Source organism: Heterodontus francisci, chromosome 41 (genome assembly GCF_036365525.1).
Source record: "Heterodontus francisci isolate sHetFra1 chromosome 41, sHetFra1.hap1, whole genome shotgun sequence".
NCBI classification, from domain to species: Eukaryota; Metazoa; Chordata; class Chondrichthyes; order Heterodontiformes; family Heterodontidae; genus Heterodontus; species Heterodontus francisci.
In genome coordinates, this window is record NC_090411.1 from 21630810 (window position 1) to 21648326 (window position 17517).

At 51.7% G+C, this 17517-nt stretch overlaps 1 non-coding gene and 1 pseudogene across 1 annotated transcript; both read right to left on the reverse strand.

Annotated features, from left to right (window-relative positions):
• Positions 1 to 6713: 6713 nt before the first annotated feature.
• LOC137354249 (U2 spliceosomal RNA) lies at positions 6714 to 6889 on the reverse strand (annotated as a pseudogene).
• A 10045-nt stretch (positions 6890 to 16934) lies between these two features.
• Positions 16935 to 17125, reverse strand: LOC137355224 (U2 spliceosomal RNA). The gene has a single exon (XR_010970859.1). It is a non-coding gene; the product is annotated as a U2 spliceosomal RNA (small nuclear RNA).
• Positions 17126 to 17517: the final 392 nt, after the last annotated feature.

Sequence of the window (17517 nt, forward strand, 5' to 3'; positions counted from 1 at the left end):
CCTTTGCTTGAAATATTTCACCAGTTTCCCAAAGCCAGCAAACCTACCTCCCTTTGTTTAACTCTGGCTTTGCAATCTATCTTACTCTCTGCAGTATGATCATTGTCTACACAGCCAGTAACTGATTCAAGGAGAAGCCACATTAAAAGGTTGAAGAAAACAGAGACATTTTGTCAAAGTTTTTCGTCTTGCACTCATCAGGACAACCTGCAAGAATACCAATGTAAGGGAAGCAACAAATTTATACTGTATGAGAAGAGACTGCTGATTGGTTGGCAAGGGGACTCTGATTGGTAGAGGCGTTGACAGTTTTATGGTGACTGACAGTTAACTGCCAAGCTTTGTTTGAAATTTGTGTGGCGCATTTGCGTGTACTGGAAGCTACATATATTAATTCACAGGGCCCTGTTCTTTGCAGACAGAAAGAACATGTACACACACTGCGCCTATTTCAGGGAAACAAAATATGTGACAGTCATTTGCTGGTTCATTCCTCAGGGCAATGCCTTGACCAATCAGAGTCAAGTTGCCTGCTTTAAATTTCTCCATGGCAACGCCTCTACCAATCACAGTCTACTTGCCAACCAATCAGCACTCTCTTCTCATATAGTATAAATTTGTTGCTTCCCTTATGCTTGCGAGTTGTCCTGATGAGTGCAAGACAAAAAGCTTGAACAAAATTTCTGTTTTCAGCAATATTCAGGTTGTAGACACGCATCTACATGTTTCCTGACATCTTTCGGATGAGACATTAAACCGAGGCCTTGTCCGTCTGCCCTCTCAGGTGGACTGACGCAAAAGATCCCGTGGCACTCTTTCCAAGAACAGGGGGCTTATCCACCACGACCTGGCCAATTTATCCCTCCATCGACAACACGAAAACAAACACTACCCCGTCATCATCACATTGCTGTTTGTGGGAATTTGCTGTGCGCAAATTGGCTGCCGCCTTTCCTAAGCTTCAAAAGTGCTTCATTGGCTGTATTTGGGATGTGCTGTGATCGTGAACGGCGTTATAGAAATGCACATAATTCTTGAAGGTACTCGAGCCATCACGGCAGGAATCCTAAATTCCTCCAGCATGGTCGGTGCTTCCAGCGAGGCTTCCTTGTGCTGTGTTTGAGTCAGGCCTTAAGTCAAAATGATGTCTCCTGTGGCAGGGAATATCTACGAGCAACCGTGGCATTTTCCTTCAAGAAGAACCGCATGGCCTCAGCAACAAATAAAGAAGTAACTAAGAAGGTGACTGCTCCAAAATTCTGCTGCCCGTGTCCAAGCTCACACCAAGTGCAGTTCACCCATCGCCCCTGTGCTCGCTGCTTGAGCAGCACCACATGTTTCAATTGCCCATCCTTGCTTTCAAATTCCTCCATGGCTTTGCTCCTCTCAACCTCTGAAACCTCTTTGCGGCTCACTCCTCACCGACATTCTTTCACTCCTCCAATTCTGGTCTCTCGAACATCGCTGATTTTTATCGCTCCACCGCTGGCGGCCGTGCCTTCAGCTGCCCAGGCCCGAAGCTCCAGATTTCCCTGCCTGAGCCTCTCCGCCTCTCTTCCCTCCCTGAGGACGCTCGTGGAAACCTACTTTGGTGACCAAGCCTTTGGACATCTGCCCTAATACGGCCTTATGCGGCTCGGCATCCAATTTTACTTTCTGACACCCCTGTGAAGCGCCATGGGACGTTGTATTACGTTAAAGGTGCTCTATAAATGTTTATACAAATTGTCGTTGTTATTGGTCTGGAATGCATAGTCTGACAGGATGGTGGAAAGAGACTCAATCACAAGGTTGGAAAGGGAATTTCAAGAAACAGTTGGAAGGGAAAAAATTAGCAGGGCTATAGGTAAAGAAGAGACAGGAGTAGGACTAATTGTATTTCCCTTTGAACGAGCTGCCATAGGCACAATGGGCCGAGTGGGCCCCCCCGCCCCCCGCGGTGTCCGGTTGTATATGTCGGCGGCGGCATCCTTCCACCAACATAAGATGATGGACGTGCAGCAAATCCATCGGCGATGCGATCGTTTCACGTGCTGCACTTTGGCTGATGGCTCAAAAGGCCAATCTGTGAGAGACAGGTCCTGCCACAAGTGCCGCATATGAGGTGGGGTTATCAGGTGCCGTTGTAGGGTGCTGGTTTGCGTGTTGGCGCCTTCTGTCACGCTGCTGTAGCCACTGGCCGTCGTGGTGGCGTGCACCAGTCTGGGGTAATGTCACCATTTTCCTCTGTTCTTGGCTAGTGTCTCCCACGTATGAAAATCGATGTTTCGGGCCTTCATGTCACGCTTGCAGGCATCCTTGAAGTGGAGCTACTGGTCTTCTGGCTCTGCCCACCTCGTCATATGGAATACCCTTGGGAATGGGTCGTCTTCCATCCTGCAAACATGCCTGAGCCAGCAAAGTCACCTCTGCGTGACGAGTGCTGGCATACTCGGGAGATTTGCTTTTGAGAACACCGTCGCATTCGCGATTTGGTTCTTCCATGAGATGCCGAGAATACGCCGCAGACATCGATGATAAAAATGGTTGAGCTTCCTTTCTTGACAGCTGTAAGTCGTCCATGCTTCACAGCCGTACAACAAGGTGCTGCGAACACAGGCCTCATAAACCAGCAACTTGGTCCAAAGTGCGAGCTTGTTATTTTCCCATGCACGTTTCGTGAGTCCGCCAAAGGTGGTAGCTGCTCTCCCTCTGCGTGTGTCGACTTCTGCATCAAGAATCAGACTGTCTGTCACCGTTGATCCAAGGTTGCAGAATCTGCACTTCCAGCGGAGTGCTGCTTAGTCCGATCGAGGGCGTAGATGTGACACCCTGCCCCAGAACCACAGTTTTCTTGCCACTTGTAGTAAGAGGGAAGAGGTTAGAGGCATGGGAGACACGCTCCATGAGTGGCTGTAGCTGAGTTTCCGTGTGGGCCACTAGCGCGGCATCATCAGCGTAGAGGAGCTCTCTGATCAAGACGTGCTGCATTTTTGTCTTCGCTTTCAATCTGGATAGACGCTAGAGCTTGCCGCCTGACCTAATATGCAGGCAAACTCCTTCCATATCTGCAGGGAAGACAAAGGTCAGGAGCGTGGAGAAGAAAATACCAAACAAAGTGGGGGCTCGGACGCAGCCCTGTATCGCTCCATTCTTCATGCTGAAACTGTCGGATGTGGAGCCACCAAACCGTACAGAACTGTGCACGTTGTCATGAAAGGAACGGGTGAGACTACGGAGTTTTGGTGGACAGCCAATTTTCTCTAAAATCGTGTGCAGTCCTGCTCAGCTGACGGTGTTAGATGATTCCGTGAGCTCTACGATAGCAAGGCATGTCCTGTTCCCGACACTTCTCTTGCGGCTGGTGTATGGCGAAGGTCATGCCCAGTGTAGATCTGTCAGCACGGGAACCGCACTGTCCTCCTGGATACACTCGATCTGCCAGTAGACAGAGTCTTTCCAGCAAGACCCCAGTGACTCTGAGGAGCGAGATGTCCCTGGCAAGTAGTTGTTACGGTCTCCTCCGTCTCCTTTGTTTTTGCGTAACGTGATGATTTCTTTGCGTCACACATGTCCTGAGGAAGGATCCTGCCCTCCAACGGCGAAAGAGGAGGTCACGAAGGTGAGGCAGTGGATGGGATTTTCGTGCTTAAGCAATTCGGTTGGAATTCCATCCTTGCCGGGTGCCTTTCTGCTGGCAAAGGAATCAATGACCTTTTCAAGCTCGAGTGATCCATGACAGGAAGCTGCAGAAGAGCGTCAAGCGCAGGCTGGGAGATGCCCGTCTCACGGGAGTGCAGCTCACAGTCGTGTCCAACCCAGTGGGACATCTGTTTGCTTCTGTCGCTGAGTACTTGACCGTAGGCCAATTTCAGAGGGGCAACTTTGGTAATGGTAGGACCAAGCGCCCTCTTGATCCCATCGTACATAGCACATAGATTCACACTGTGACAGGCAGTGTGGATTTCTGGACATAGGTTGCTCCGGTGTTTATGTGCGCAGTGTCTCCCTGTCTTTTGCACGACTGCCTTGGCTACTTTCAAGTCATAGAGTGATCTGGCTGTTGGCTTTATGTTGTGCATCAGGTAGGCGCTGTTATTTGCTTCAATGACAGATGTCATCTCCGCTGAGTAGGTCACAAAGCAGTCTTTGTTGCGTGTTCCGCCTTTACCAAATGTCACTGCTGCCGCTGTGTCATAGATGATTGAGCCCAGAGATTTGCAAGCGTCATCAATATCAACATCGGCTTTTCCTGGTAAGCCTTTAGCAGGTAGCAATTGCTCGAGCGCCAATGCGAACTGCTGGCACTTGGCATCATTTCTTGTAGCAGGGATGCCGATGCGTGGCGGGCCGTCCTGTTTGGAACTGTGAAAACTTTGGGCTTGGGCCCTCACTTTGCTGCTGACAAGAGAGTGGCGATGGTAGGTGCGTGTATGGAGAACGCTGGGCAGATGGTGTCCTCTGGTGACGATCAGGTCAAGTTGGTGCCAATGGCCAGATCTTGGATGACACCATGACACCGCAACTCTGCCCCATAAACCCAGTCCTGCACCACGGCACTCACCCGACCCATCTTACACCTTATCTAGAGATCCGAAATGGAGCCTGTCCGCACAGACACCATCTTCAAACCTCTAGATAAAGGTTGGGGCAAAAAACTTATGCAACCTCCCCCTCATCCTCATGCCCACTTTTGTGTGCGGCTGCATCAAGCTCTGCGTACAACCCCATTCCGCAAACACCAAGTCTCACTACGTGCCGACGTTCTATCTGTGCCCGATGTTGCCAAGGATGGTTCTGGCCACGTTGCCGCAGAATGCTCCATCAAGTTCCACCGTGCCGTACCACCTGTCCTTCGTGGAAAAGTTTGTGCAGAAAAACACCTTTCACCACCAATCCATCAGGCAGTGGTCTGCACACAATATCCTCAAGGCCCTACGGAAAAAGGAGATGGTGGATCCTGTCGGATGGTTCCCCGAGCAGACTGCCAAAGTCATTTGGCACGATGCCTCATCACCAGAACTTTCAAACAAGCACCAAGACATAGCTTGGCTGGTGGTGAGAAGGGCCCTCCCCGTTACATCCTTCCTGCACGCCCGGAGTCTCGCACCCACCTTCCGCACGCTGCCCTCGAGGTGGCTGTGGTGGGGAAGAGACCGTTGCCCACCTCCTTCTGGAATGTGTCTTTGCAAAGCAGGTGTGGAAAGAGATGCAGTGGTTTTTGTCGAAGTTCATCCCAAGCAGCTCTGTAACACAGGAGTCTGTGCTCTCCCCTCTGTTCCCAGGGACGCACACTGAGATAAACATCAACTGCTGCTGCAGGACCATCAATGCAGTGAAAGACGCTCTTTGGTCTGCCCGAAACTTGCTGGTGTTCCAGCGCAAAGAGTTGTCCACGACCGAGTGTTGCAGACTGGCCCATTCCAAGGTCCAGGACTACGTGCTGAGGGACGCACTAAAGCTTGGGGCAGACCCTGTAAAGGCTCAATGGGGAAAGACCACTGTGTAAGGTCCTACCACCAAAGTGAACTGAGGGACTGGACCCATGGGAAACCCATCGGGCTGTATACACCAAATATGGGTTTGCTGTAAAATGCACATGGCATGTAAAATAGAATGGAAGGGTTGTGAGGCAACTCACTCCTGTCTCGAAGAAAACTGATTTCCTTTGCACTTTTTGGAATGTCAGTTTGGTGCTGTTTTGAACTGTTTTATAATGCATTTTTTTCACAGATTTTTATGAATAAAGTATATTTTTGGGGGAACAAAAAGTTCTCCCAGGACCAAGCTAACCCATTGCCCTTGGGGTGTGCCGACGCCTGCGATGTCCCCAAATGTGGGATACTCGACTGCAAAAGACTCACAGACTGTCTCTCCCATGCCTGTAACTTGTTCTCCTTGACTTTTAAGTGTCAAGTAAACGAAGGTCATGGGTCAAGGTTTGCATCTCCACCCCTGATCGCACTAAACAACACCCCACTGGAAGTGGCTAGCAAATTCTACTCTCTTGGGTCCACCGTGACAGACAATCAGTGCCTTGACGTAGAGCTCGATACGTGCATAGGGAAAGCAGTTACCAGCTTTGCCGACTCGCGAAATGCACATGAGATAAGAGCAAGCGGACCCTTAGGACCAAGCTGATTGTTGAAAGGCCTGTGTTCTCAGCACTGTTTATAAGGCCTGTGTTCTCAGCACCCTGCTGCATGGCTGTGAAACATGGGCGACGTGCAGCTACCAGGAAAAGAAGCTGAATAATTTCCATCTTTGCTGTCTGCGGCACATTATGGGTATATCCTGGCAGGACAACATCACAAATGCGGCAGTCCTGCCCAAAGGCAGAGCTCCCAAGTGTGTTGGCACGAATGTAACAGACGGCGGATGGGACACGTCCGCAGGACGGAAGACGGTCGAGTACCCAAGCGCCTTGCGTACGGTGAGATAGCCAGGACCAGACGACAAATGGGGCAGCGTGTACTATCAGAGCTGGGAGTCACTAGCTGGCGGAAGAGAGAAATGGAGCTACATCCTGTGGACTGGCGTGCACTACCACGACGACAAGTGGTTACAGCAGCTTGGCGACAGGCGCCAAAAACAACAACTCACAGCGACACTTGGCAGCTTGACATGCGGAATTTGTGGCTGATCCTGCCTCTCAAAAATGTTATGAGCAGAGGAGCATGTCCAGTTTGTGAATATTTAGAACACTATTTTTGGATTTTACAAATTCCCTGAAAGGGAGGTGCACCGTTCCCAGAGATACTGCAATACCAGGTCGATGCGTGGAGTGGACGAAGCAAGCCCCTATTCCATCTCCCTGCTCCAAAAATCAATTTAATATATGGTCCCCAGATAAGGGACGTATCAGATATTAAACTGATAAGAACAGATTTTTTTTTTATTTCCAAAATATACTTTATTCATAAACATCTGTAAAATTTACATTGCCAGACAGTTTCCAAACAGCACCAAAAAATACAAACATTGCAAGGGAGATCAGTTTCCTTCAATACTCTCATGAGTTTCTTCCCAACCCTTCCGTTTCACAATTGTCATGTCAATTACAGTTTTACATTTACAGCAATTGAGAATATTAACGATACAGTTCGAGGGGTTTCCCATGGATCCAGCCCCTCAGTTCAGCTTGGTGGGGGAACCTTGCACTGTGCTCTTTCCCCATTGAGCCTTTGCTGCGGCTGCCCCAAGCTTTAGTGCGTCCCTCAGCACGTAGTCAGTCCTGGACCTTGGAATGTGCCAGTCTGCAACATTCGGTGGTGGACAACTCTTTGCGCTGGAAGACCAGCAAGTTTCGGGCAGACCAAAGGGCGTCTTTCACCGAATTGATAGTCCTCCAGCAGCAGTTGATGTTTGTCTCGGTGTGCGTCCCTGGGAACAGCCCGTAGAGCTGTAGACTCCTGTGTTACAGAGCTGCTTGGGATGAACCTTGACAAAAACCACTGCATCTCTTTCCACACCTGCTTTGCAAAGGCACATTCCAGGAGGAGGTGGGCGGCCGTCTCTTCCCCACCACAGCCAACGCGGGGGCACTGTGCGGAGGGGGTTGAGACTTCGGGTGTGCATGAAGGATCTGACGGGGAGGGCCCTTCTCACCACCAGCCAAGCTACGTCTTGGTGCTTGTTTGAAAGTTCTGGTGATGAGGCATTCCGCCAAATGACTTTGACGGTCTGCTCGGGGAACCATCCGACAGGATCCACCGTTTCCTTTTCCCGTAGGGCCTTGAGGACTTTCCGTGCAGACCACTGCCTGATGGACCGGTGGTCAAAGGTGTTTTCCCGCAGAAACTGCTCCACGAAGGATAGGTGGTACGGCACGTCCCAACTGCATGGAGCGTTCCGCGGCAATGTGACCAGGCCCATCCTTCGCAACACCGGGGACAGATAGAACCTCAGCACGTAGTGACACTTGGAGTTTGCGTACTGGGGGTCTACACACAGCTTGATGCAGCCGCACACGAAGGTGGTCATCAGGATGAGGGCCGCGTTGGGTACATTTTTCCCGCCCTTGTCCAGAGATTTGAGCATCGTGTCCCTCCGGACCCGGTCCATTTTAGATCCCCAGACGAAGCGGAAAATGGCTCGGGTGACTGCCACGGCGCAGGAGTGGGGTATGGGCCAGACCTGCACCACGTAGAGCAACAACGTGAGCGCCTCGCACCTGATGACCAGGTTCTTACCCACAATGGAGAGAGATCGCTGCCCCCACATGCCCAACTTTTGTCGTACCTTGGCTACTCGCTCCTCCCATGTTTTGGTGCACGCCCCGGCCCTTCCGAACCATATCCCCAGCACCTTCAGGTAATCTGACCTGACGGTGAAGGGGACAAAGGATCGGTCAGCCCAGTTGCCAAAGAACATGGCCTCGCTCTTGCCGTGGTTAACTTTGGCTCCCGAGGCCAGTTCGAACTGGTCGCAGATGCTCATCAGTCTGCGCATGGACAGCGGATCCGAGCAGAAAACGGCGACGTCATCCATGTACAGGGAGGTTTTGACCTGAGTGCCTCCGCTGCCTGGGATTGTCACCCCTCTTATGCTCGCATCCTTCCTAATAGACTCAGCAAAGGGTTCAATACAGCAAACAAACAAGACCGGGGACAGAGGGCAGCCCTGTCTGACTCCAGATTTGATCGGGAAACTTTCCGATTCCCACCCGTTGATTGAGACTGCGCTACTGATGTTTGTGTAGAGCAGTTGGATCCAATTGCAGATTCCCTCCCCAAACCCCATTTTGGAAAGCACGTCCATCATGTAGGTGTGCGATATCCTGTCAAAAGCCTTCTCCTGGTCCAGGCTGATGAGGCAGGTGTCCACCCTCCTGTCCCGTACGTAGGCGATCGTATCCCTGAGTAGCGCGAGACTATCAGAGATCTTCCTGCCGGGTACAGTACAGGTCTGATCGGGGTGAATCACCAACTCCAGAGCAGACTTGACTCGACTGGCTATGACTTTGGACAGAATCTTGTAATCAACATTAAGCAGTGAGATGGGCCGCCAATTTCTGATTTCTGCCCTCTCCCCCTTCTGCTTGTAAATGAGGGTGATGATGCCTTTTCTCATGGATTCTGACATGCTGCCGGCCAGGAGCATACTCTCGTATACTTCCAGCAGGTCCGGGCCGACCCAGTCCCACAGGGCCGAGTACAACTCGACCGGTAAGCCGTCGCTCCCGGGAGTTTTACTCGTCTCGAAAGACTCGACGGCCTTTGTCAGCTCGTCCAGAATTAGCGGCTTGTCCAGTCTCTCCCTCCTGCTGTCATCTAAGACCTCTGTGATAGATGACAGGAAGGACTGGGAGGCTCTGCTGTCTGTGGGCTTCGCGTCATACAGCCCAGCATAAAAGGATTTGCTGATCCTTAGTATGTCGGACTGCGAAGACGTTACCGAGCCATCTTCTTCCTTCAGGCTGCTGATAACAGAGCTCTCTCTGTGTACCTTTTGGAAGAAGTAACGCGAGCACGTCTCATCCTGCTCGATGGAGCGGACTCTGGACCGGAAGATGATCTTGGAGGCCTCCTTGGCAAAGAGCGAGGCCTGCTGGCTCTTCACCTCTTGGAGGTCCTCCTTGACCTCGACCCCCATTGACTGCAACCGGAGTAGATTTTGCATAATTTTCTGGAGTCGGGACAGTTCCCTCTGTCTCTCTCTCGCCTTCTGAACACCTTTGTGGATGACGAACCTCTTGATGTTCTCCTTAATCGCTTCCCACCAGTGAACTGGAGACTCAAAGAGGGGTTTCACGGTCCTCCAACCATTGTAATCCCTTTTGAGTTCCTCAACGTTCTCTGGGGTCAGCAGTGTCGCATTGAGTTTCCACGTCCCTCTGCCAACCCGCTGGTCGTCCTGTAAGTGACAGTCGGCCAGTAAGAGGCAGTGGTCGGAGAAGAACACCGGCTTGACGTCGGTGGATCCGACCGTGACAGCACGGGACACAAACAGGAAGTCAATCCTAGAACGGGCAGACCCGTCCGATCTTGACCATGTGTATCTGCGCTGCGCTCCGTCTGCAGGTTTGCTGAAGACGTCGTGCAGTTTGGCATCCTTAACTGTTTCTATTAGGAATCTGGACGTAGCGTCCAGTTTGCTGTCGTCACTGCCGGATCGTCCAGCCGCATCGATGATGCAGTTGAAGTCACCGCCTAGGATGACCGGCCTGGACGTCGCCAGCAGCAGTGGGAGCTGCTGGAAGACGGTCAGCCGCTCGCTGCGTTGTACCGGGGCGTACACGTTGATCAACCGGAGCGGAGCGTTGTTGTACATCACGTCTGCTACGAGGAGGCGGCCGCCCACCACCTCCTTAACGTCGGAGATGGTGAAGTTACCTCCCCGCAGCAGAATACCCAGGCCGGAGGAACGGCAATCATTACCCCCCGACCAGATCGATGGCCCGTGGGACCACCATCGCGACCACTGCCTGTAGGTGCTGAGGTGTGGTATTCCACACTCCTGCAGAAACAGTAGGTCAGCTTTGACCTTGGCAAGGTAATCCAAGGTTGAAACACATCGCGTAGTAGATTTAATGCTACGCACATTAATGGAAGCAATTCTTACACCCATTTTTTACTAAAAATTAGTTGTTGCTTCCCATACCATTTGTCCTCGCTAGTCCCAGTCCTTCCCCTTCGGGATGTTCCTGCATACCCATCGTGTGCGCAAGCAGTTTCACGTTGGTTGGGCTCAGAAACCCCTCCTGATTTTTCATGCAGGGTTTGTGCCGCTCGGGTGACATCGGGGGGGTCTTGTAGGCAGAGAGGATTGGGTTGTCCTCAGCTGCTTCCATCTGTTCCTCCTCGAAAACATCACAGCTCCCGGTCTCCCGGAGCTCAGGTGCGCCAGACGTGTCTTTGCTCCCGGTGTCCCGGAGCTGAGATGCGTTGGCCGCGTCGTTACGTGTGGGGCATTGGGTTTGGGGCACGCCGGGACCATCACAGCTTCCAGTGCCAGGGGGCTGGGATGCTTTATCATCCATCTCGGAGTTCTGCCGCCTCTTTTGAAGGGGCTGTTGTTCCAGCATTTCCCCGTCCAGTGAAGAGGAGTTGTTGCAGTCTGATTCAGAAGAGAGCCTCCTCTTGCCACTGGTTTGGGTGGTGGCTTTGGGATGTTTTTTCTTTGTGGTTTTCCTCTGGACCACTTGCCACTGACCTGTTTGTCCATCTGCTGCCTCCTCCTCCATTGATTCTGTCTGTGGAGGAGGGGTTTCCGGGCGCTGGGTAGGTGCTGGGTCGTTGGTTTCAGCCGCCTCCCCTTCCTTCTCAGGTTGAAGTTCCTCGCTGCAGAGAAGGTTGCTGGTCTCCTTTCGAACAGCGGACGCCTTCGTCGAACCTTCTCCCGGCCTTTCCTTGGACCTTGCCGCCTGAGCATAGCTGAGGCAACGTTTGGGGCAGGTCTTGTAGAGGTGGCCTGCCGCACCGCACAAGTTGCAACACTTAGTCTGCTTACAGTCCTTGGTCTGATGGCCTTCCTCCTTGCAGTTCTTGCAAACAACCGTGCTGCAGTTGGCTGCCATGTGACCAGATTTGCCACAGGTGCGGCAAACTCTGGGCTGCCCAGCGTAGACCAAGAAGCCTCGACTTCCCCCGATAGCGAAGCTGGAGGGAGGGTGGATGATGGCTCCATTGGGATCTACCTTCAAGGTCACCTTGACCTGCCGCTTGCTGGTCCAGATCCCAAAGGGGTCCTTGACATCAGTGCTGCTGCCGGCCACCTCGACGTACCTGGCGAGAAAGGTGAGTACATCCACCACCGGAACATTGGGGTTGTAGAGGTGAATCGTCACCACCCGGTCCCGTTGTGACGGAAGCGTGAAGAGCGGATCCGCTGTGAGGATCGACAGTGGAGCCCGGTCCCCTTTCTCCTTGAACGCCTTCAGGAACTTGATGCATCCTGCCACGTTCCGGAACGTCACGTCGAAGTATCCACTGCTGGGGAAATCCTGCAGACAGAAGACGTCCGTCGCTTGAAATCCGCAGCAATCGAAGAGAATTTTCTTGATGAAGAAGGTGCGATTGACCGGTGCATCTCCTTCCTTGTCCTTCACGACCACCCGAACGGTGTTGCGCACTCCCTGGGCCGAAGCTCGAAAATTGGTTATAGCCATTTTACTCAAAGCTTCCCCAGGATCAAAAGGCAATGATCATGGTCTCTTCTCAATCAAATAAGCACTGATAAGAACAGATACTACACTTGATCTTAGCCAAAAGGCGGCATCCTTCCACCAACGTAAGATGATGGACGTGCAGCAAATCCATCGGCGATGCGATCGTTTCACGTGCTGCACTTTGACTGATGGCTGAAAAGGCCAATCTGTGAGAGACAGGTCCTGCCACAAGTGCCGCATATGAGGTGGGGTTATCAGGTGCCGTTGTAGGGTGCTGGTTTGCGTGTTGGCGCCTGCTGTCACGCTGCTGTCGCCACTGGCCGTCGTGGTGGCGTGCACCAGTCTGGGGTAATGTCGCCATTTTCCTCTGTTCTTGGCTAGTGTCTCCCACGTATGAAAATCGATGTTTCGGGCCTTCATGTCACGCTTGCAGGCATCCTTGAAGTGGAGCTATTGGTCTTCTGGCTCTGCCCACCTCGTCATATAGAATACCCTTGGGAATGGGTCGTCTTCCATCCTGCAAACATGCCCGCGCCAGCAAAGGCACCTCTGCGTGACGAGTGCTGGCATACTCGGGAGATTTGCTTTTGAGAACACCGTCGCATTCGCGATTTGGTTCTTCCATGAGATGCCGAGAATACGCCGCAGACATCGATGATAAAAATGGTTGAGCTTCCTTTCTTGACAGCTGTAAGTCGTCCATGCTTCACAGCCATACAACAAGGTGCTGCGAACACAGGCCTCATAAACCAGCAACTTGGTCCAAAGTGCGAGCTTGTTATTTTTCCATGCACGTTTCGTGAGTCCGCCAAAGGTGGTAGCTGCTCTCCCTCTGCGTGTGTCGACTTCTGCATCAAGAATCAGACTGTGTGTCACCGTTGATCCAAGGTTGCAGAATCTGCACTTCCAGCGGAGTGCTGCTTAGTCCGATCGAGGGCGTAGATGTGACACCCTGCCCCAGAACCACAGTTTTCTTGCCACTTGTAGTAAGAGGGAAGAGGTTAGAGGCATGGGAGACACGCTCCATGAGTGGCTGTAGCTGAGTTTCCGTGTGGGCCACTATCGCGGCATCATCAGTGTCGAGGAGCTCTGTGATCAAGACGTGCTGCATTTTTGTCTTCGCTTTCAATCTGGATAGACGCTAGAGCTTGCCGCCTGACCTAGTATGCAGGCAAACTCCTTCCATATCTGCAGGGAAGACAAAGGTCAGGAGCGTGGAGATGAAAATACCAAACAAAGTGGGGGCTCGGACGCAGCCCTGTATCGCTCCATTCTTCATGCTGAAACTGTCGGAAGTGGAGCCACCAAACCGTACAGAACTGTGCACGTTGTCATGAAAGGAACGGGTGAGACTACAGAGTTTTGGTGGACAGCCAATTTTCTCTAAAATCATGTGCAGTCCTGCTCAGCTGACGGTGTCAAATGATTCCGTGAGCTCTACGATAGCAAGGCATGTCCTGTTCCCGACACTTCTCTTGCGGCTGGCGTATGGCGAAGGTCATGCCCAGTGTAGATCTGTCAGCACGGGAACCGCACTGTCCTCCTGGATACACTCGATCTGCCAGTAGACAGAGTCTTTCCAGCAAGACCCCAGTGACTCTGAGGAGCGAGATGTCCCTGGCAAGTAGTTGTTACGGTCTCCTCCGTCTCCTTTGTTTTTGCGTAACGTGATGATTTCTTTGCGTCACACATGTCCTGAGGAAGGATCCTGCCCTCCAACGGCGAAAGAGGAGGTCACGAAGGTGAGGCAGTGGATGGGATTTTCGTGCTTAAGCAATTCGGTTGGAATTCCATCCTTGCCGGGTGCCTTTCTGCTGGCAAAGGAATCAATGACCTTTTCAAGCTCGAGTGATCCATGACAGGAAGCTGCAGAAGAGCGTCAAGCGCAGGCTGGGAGATGCCCGTCTCACGGGAGTGCAGCTCACAGTCGTGTCCAACCCAGTGGGACATCTGTTTGCTTCTGTCGCTGAGTACTTGACCGTAGGCCAATTTCAGAGGGGCAACTGTGGTAATGGTAGGACCAAGCGCCCTCTTGATCCCATCGTACATAGCACATAGATTCACACTGTGACAGGCAGTGTGGATTTCTGGACATAGGTTGCTCCGGTGTTTATGTGCGCAGTGTCTCCCTGTCTTTTGCACGACTGCCTTGGCTACTTACAAGTCATAGAGTGTTCTGGCTGTTGGCTTTATGTTGTGCATCAGGTAGGCGCTGTTAGTTGCTTCAATGACAGATGTCACCTCCGCTGAGTAGGTCACAAAGCAGTCTTTGTTGCGTGTTCCGCCTTTACCAAATGTCACTGCTGCCGCTGTGTCATAGATGATTGAGCCCAGAGATTTGCAAGCGTCATCAATATCAACATCGGCTTTTCCTGGTAAGCCTTTAGCAGGTAGCAATTGCTCGAGCGCCAATGCGAACTGCTGGCACTTGGCATCATTTCTTGTAGCAGGGATGCCGATGCGTGGCGGGCCGTCCTGTTTGGAACTGTGAAACCTTTGGGCTTGGGCCCTCACTTTGCTGCTGACAAGAGAGTGGCGATGGTAGGTGCGGGTATGGAGAACGCTGGGCAGATGGTGTCTTCTGGTGACGATCAGGTCAAGTTGGTGCCAATGGCCAGATCTTGGATGACACCATGACACCGCAGCTCTGCTCCATAAACCCAGTCCTGCACCACGGCACTCACCCGACCCATCTTACACTTTATCTGGAGATCCGAAGTGGAGCCTGTCCGCACAGACACCATCTTCAAACCTCTAGATAAAGCTTGGGGCAAAAATGTTATACAACCTCCCCCTCATCCTCATGCCCACTTTTGTGTGCGGCTGCATCAAGCTCTGCGTACAACCCCATTCCGCAAACACCAAGTCTCACTACGTGCTGACGTTCTATCTGGCCCCGATGTTGCCAAGGATGGGTCTGGCCACGTTGCCGCAGAATGCTCCATCAAGTTCCACCGAGCCGTACCACCTGTCCTTCGTGGAAAAGTTTATGCAGAGAAACACCTTTCACCAGCAATCCATCAGGCAGTGGTCTGCACACAATATCCTCAAGGCCCTACGGAAAAAGGAGATGGTGGATCCTGTCGCATGGTTCCCCGAGCAGACTGCCAAAGTCATTTGGCACAATGCCTCATCACCAGAACTTTCAAACAAGCACCAAGACGTAGCTTGGCTGGTGGTGAGAAGGGCCCTCCCCGTTACATCCTTCCTGCACGCCCGGAGTCTCGCACCCACTTTCCGCACGCTGCCTCGAGGTGGCTGTGGTGGGGAAGAGACCGTTGCCCACCTCCTTCTGGAATGTGTCTTTGCAAAGCAGGTGTGGAAAGAGATGCAGTGGTTTTTGTCGAAGTTCATCCCAAGCAGCTCTGGGCTGTTCCCAGGGAGGCACACTGAGATAAACATCAACTGCTGCTGCAGGACCATCAATGCAGTGAAAGACGCTCTTTGGTCTGCCCGAAACTTGCTGGTGTTCCAGCGCAAAGAGTTGTCCACGACCGAGTGTTGCAGACTGGCACATTCCAAGGTCCAGGACTACGTGCTGAGGGACGCACTAAAGCTTGGGACAGACCCTGTAAAGGCTCAATGGGGAAAGACCACTGTGTAAGGTACTCCCACCAAAGTGAACTGAGGGACTGGACCCATGGGAAACCCCTCGGGCTGTATACACCAAACATGGGTTTGCTGTAAAATGCACATGGCATGAAAAATAGAATGGAAGGGTTGTGAGGCAACTCACTCCTGTCTCGAAGAAAACTGATTTCCTTTGCACTTTTTGGAATGTCAGCTTGGTACTGTTTTGAACTGTTTTGTAATGCATTTTTTTCACAGATTTTTATGAATAAAGTATATTTTTGGGGGGGGAAAAAGTTCTCCCAGGACCAAGCTAACCCATTGCCCTTTGGGTGTGCTGACGCCTGCGATGTCCCCAAATGTGGGATACTCGACTGCAAAATTTGTTTATGTACCATCTTTGCTCAGTTACAAAGACTCACAGACTGTCTCTCCCATGCCTGTAACTTGTTCTCCAAGTAAACTAAGGTCATGGGTCAAGGTTTGCGTCTCCGCGCCTGATCGCACTAAACAACACCCCACTGGAAGTGGCTAGCAGATCTACTCTCTTGGGTCCACCGTGACAGACAATCAGTGCCTTGATGTAGAGCTCGATACGTGCATAGGGAAAGCAGTTACCAGCTTTGCCGACTCGCGAAATGCACACGAGATAAGAGCAAGCGGACCCTTAGGACCAAGCTGATTGTTGAAAGGCCTGTGTTCTCAGCACTGTTTATAAGGCCTGTATTCTCAGCACCCTGCTGTATGGCTGTGAAACATGGGCGACGTGCAGCTACCAGGAAAAGAAGCTGAATAATTTCCATCTTTGCTGTCTGCGGCACATTATGGGTATATCCTGGCAGGACAACATCACAAATGCGGCAGTCCTGCCCAAAGGCAGAGCTCCCAAGTGTGCTGGCACGAATGTAACAGACGGCGGATGGGACACGTCCGCAGGATGGAAGACGGACGAGCACCCAAGCGCCTTGCGTACGGTGAGGTAGCCAAGACCAGAGGACAAATGGGGCAGCGTGTACTATCAGAGCTGGGAGTCACTAGCTGGCGGAAGAAGGAAATGGAGCTACATCCTGTGGACTGGCGTGCACTACCACAACGACAAGTGGCTACAGCAGCTTGGCGACAGGCGCCAAAAACAACAACTCACAGCGTCACGTGGCAGTTTGACGTGCTGAACTTACGACAGAACCTGCCACTCGAGGATGTTGCGAGCAGAGGAGCATGTACAATTTGTGAACATTTTAGAATACTGTTTTTAGATTTTAAAAATTCCCTGAAAGGAAGGTGCACCGTTCCCAGAGATACTGCAATACCAGGTCGATGCGTGGAGTGGACGAAGCAAGCCCCTATTCCATCTCCCTGCTCCAAAAATCAATTTAATATATGGTCCCCAGATAAGGGACGTATCAGATATTAAACTGATAAGAACAGATACTACACTTGATCTTAGCCAAAAGGCCGAGAAGCGATACCGGTATAGGTTACGGTGTCCTCAGGCCCCATTTGCCCTCCCTCTTTTAAGTCAGACTGATTGTGTCCAAAGACGTATAACTGCTGACGGTTTCACTGTCGGTATATTTTTCTCTGGACTTCTAATTGGAACAGAAGATTAGTTGACAGAAGTTGCTGTTTTCTCCTTTGTCAGTGAAACTGCTTCATAGGTATGTAGATTGCCAGTATTCTACCAATCAGATGGGAGAGGGTTGTGCCTGTCCACACGTACGTACGTCATTGTCAGAGGCTGCTGTGGAACATAAACTTTTTAAAGCAGTTGCATGTCTTGCAGGGTGTGAGTGACCATGCAACAACCAACTGTGCAGAACTGCACACGTAGAATCATAGAATGGTTACAGCACAAAAGG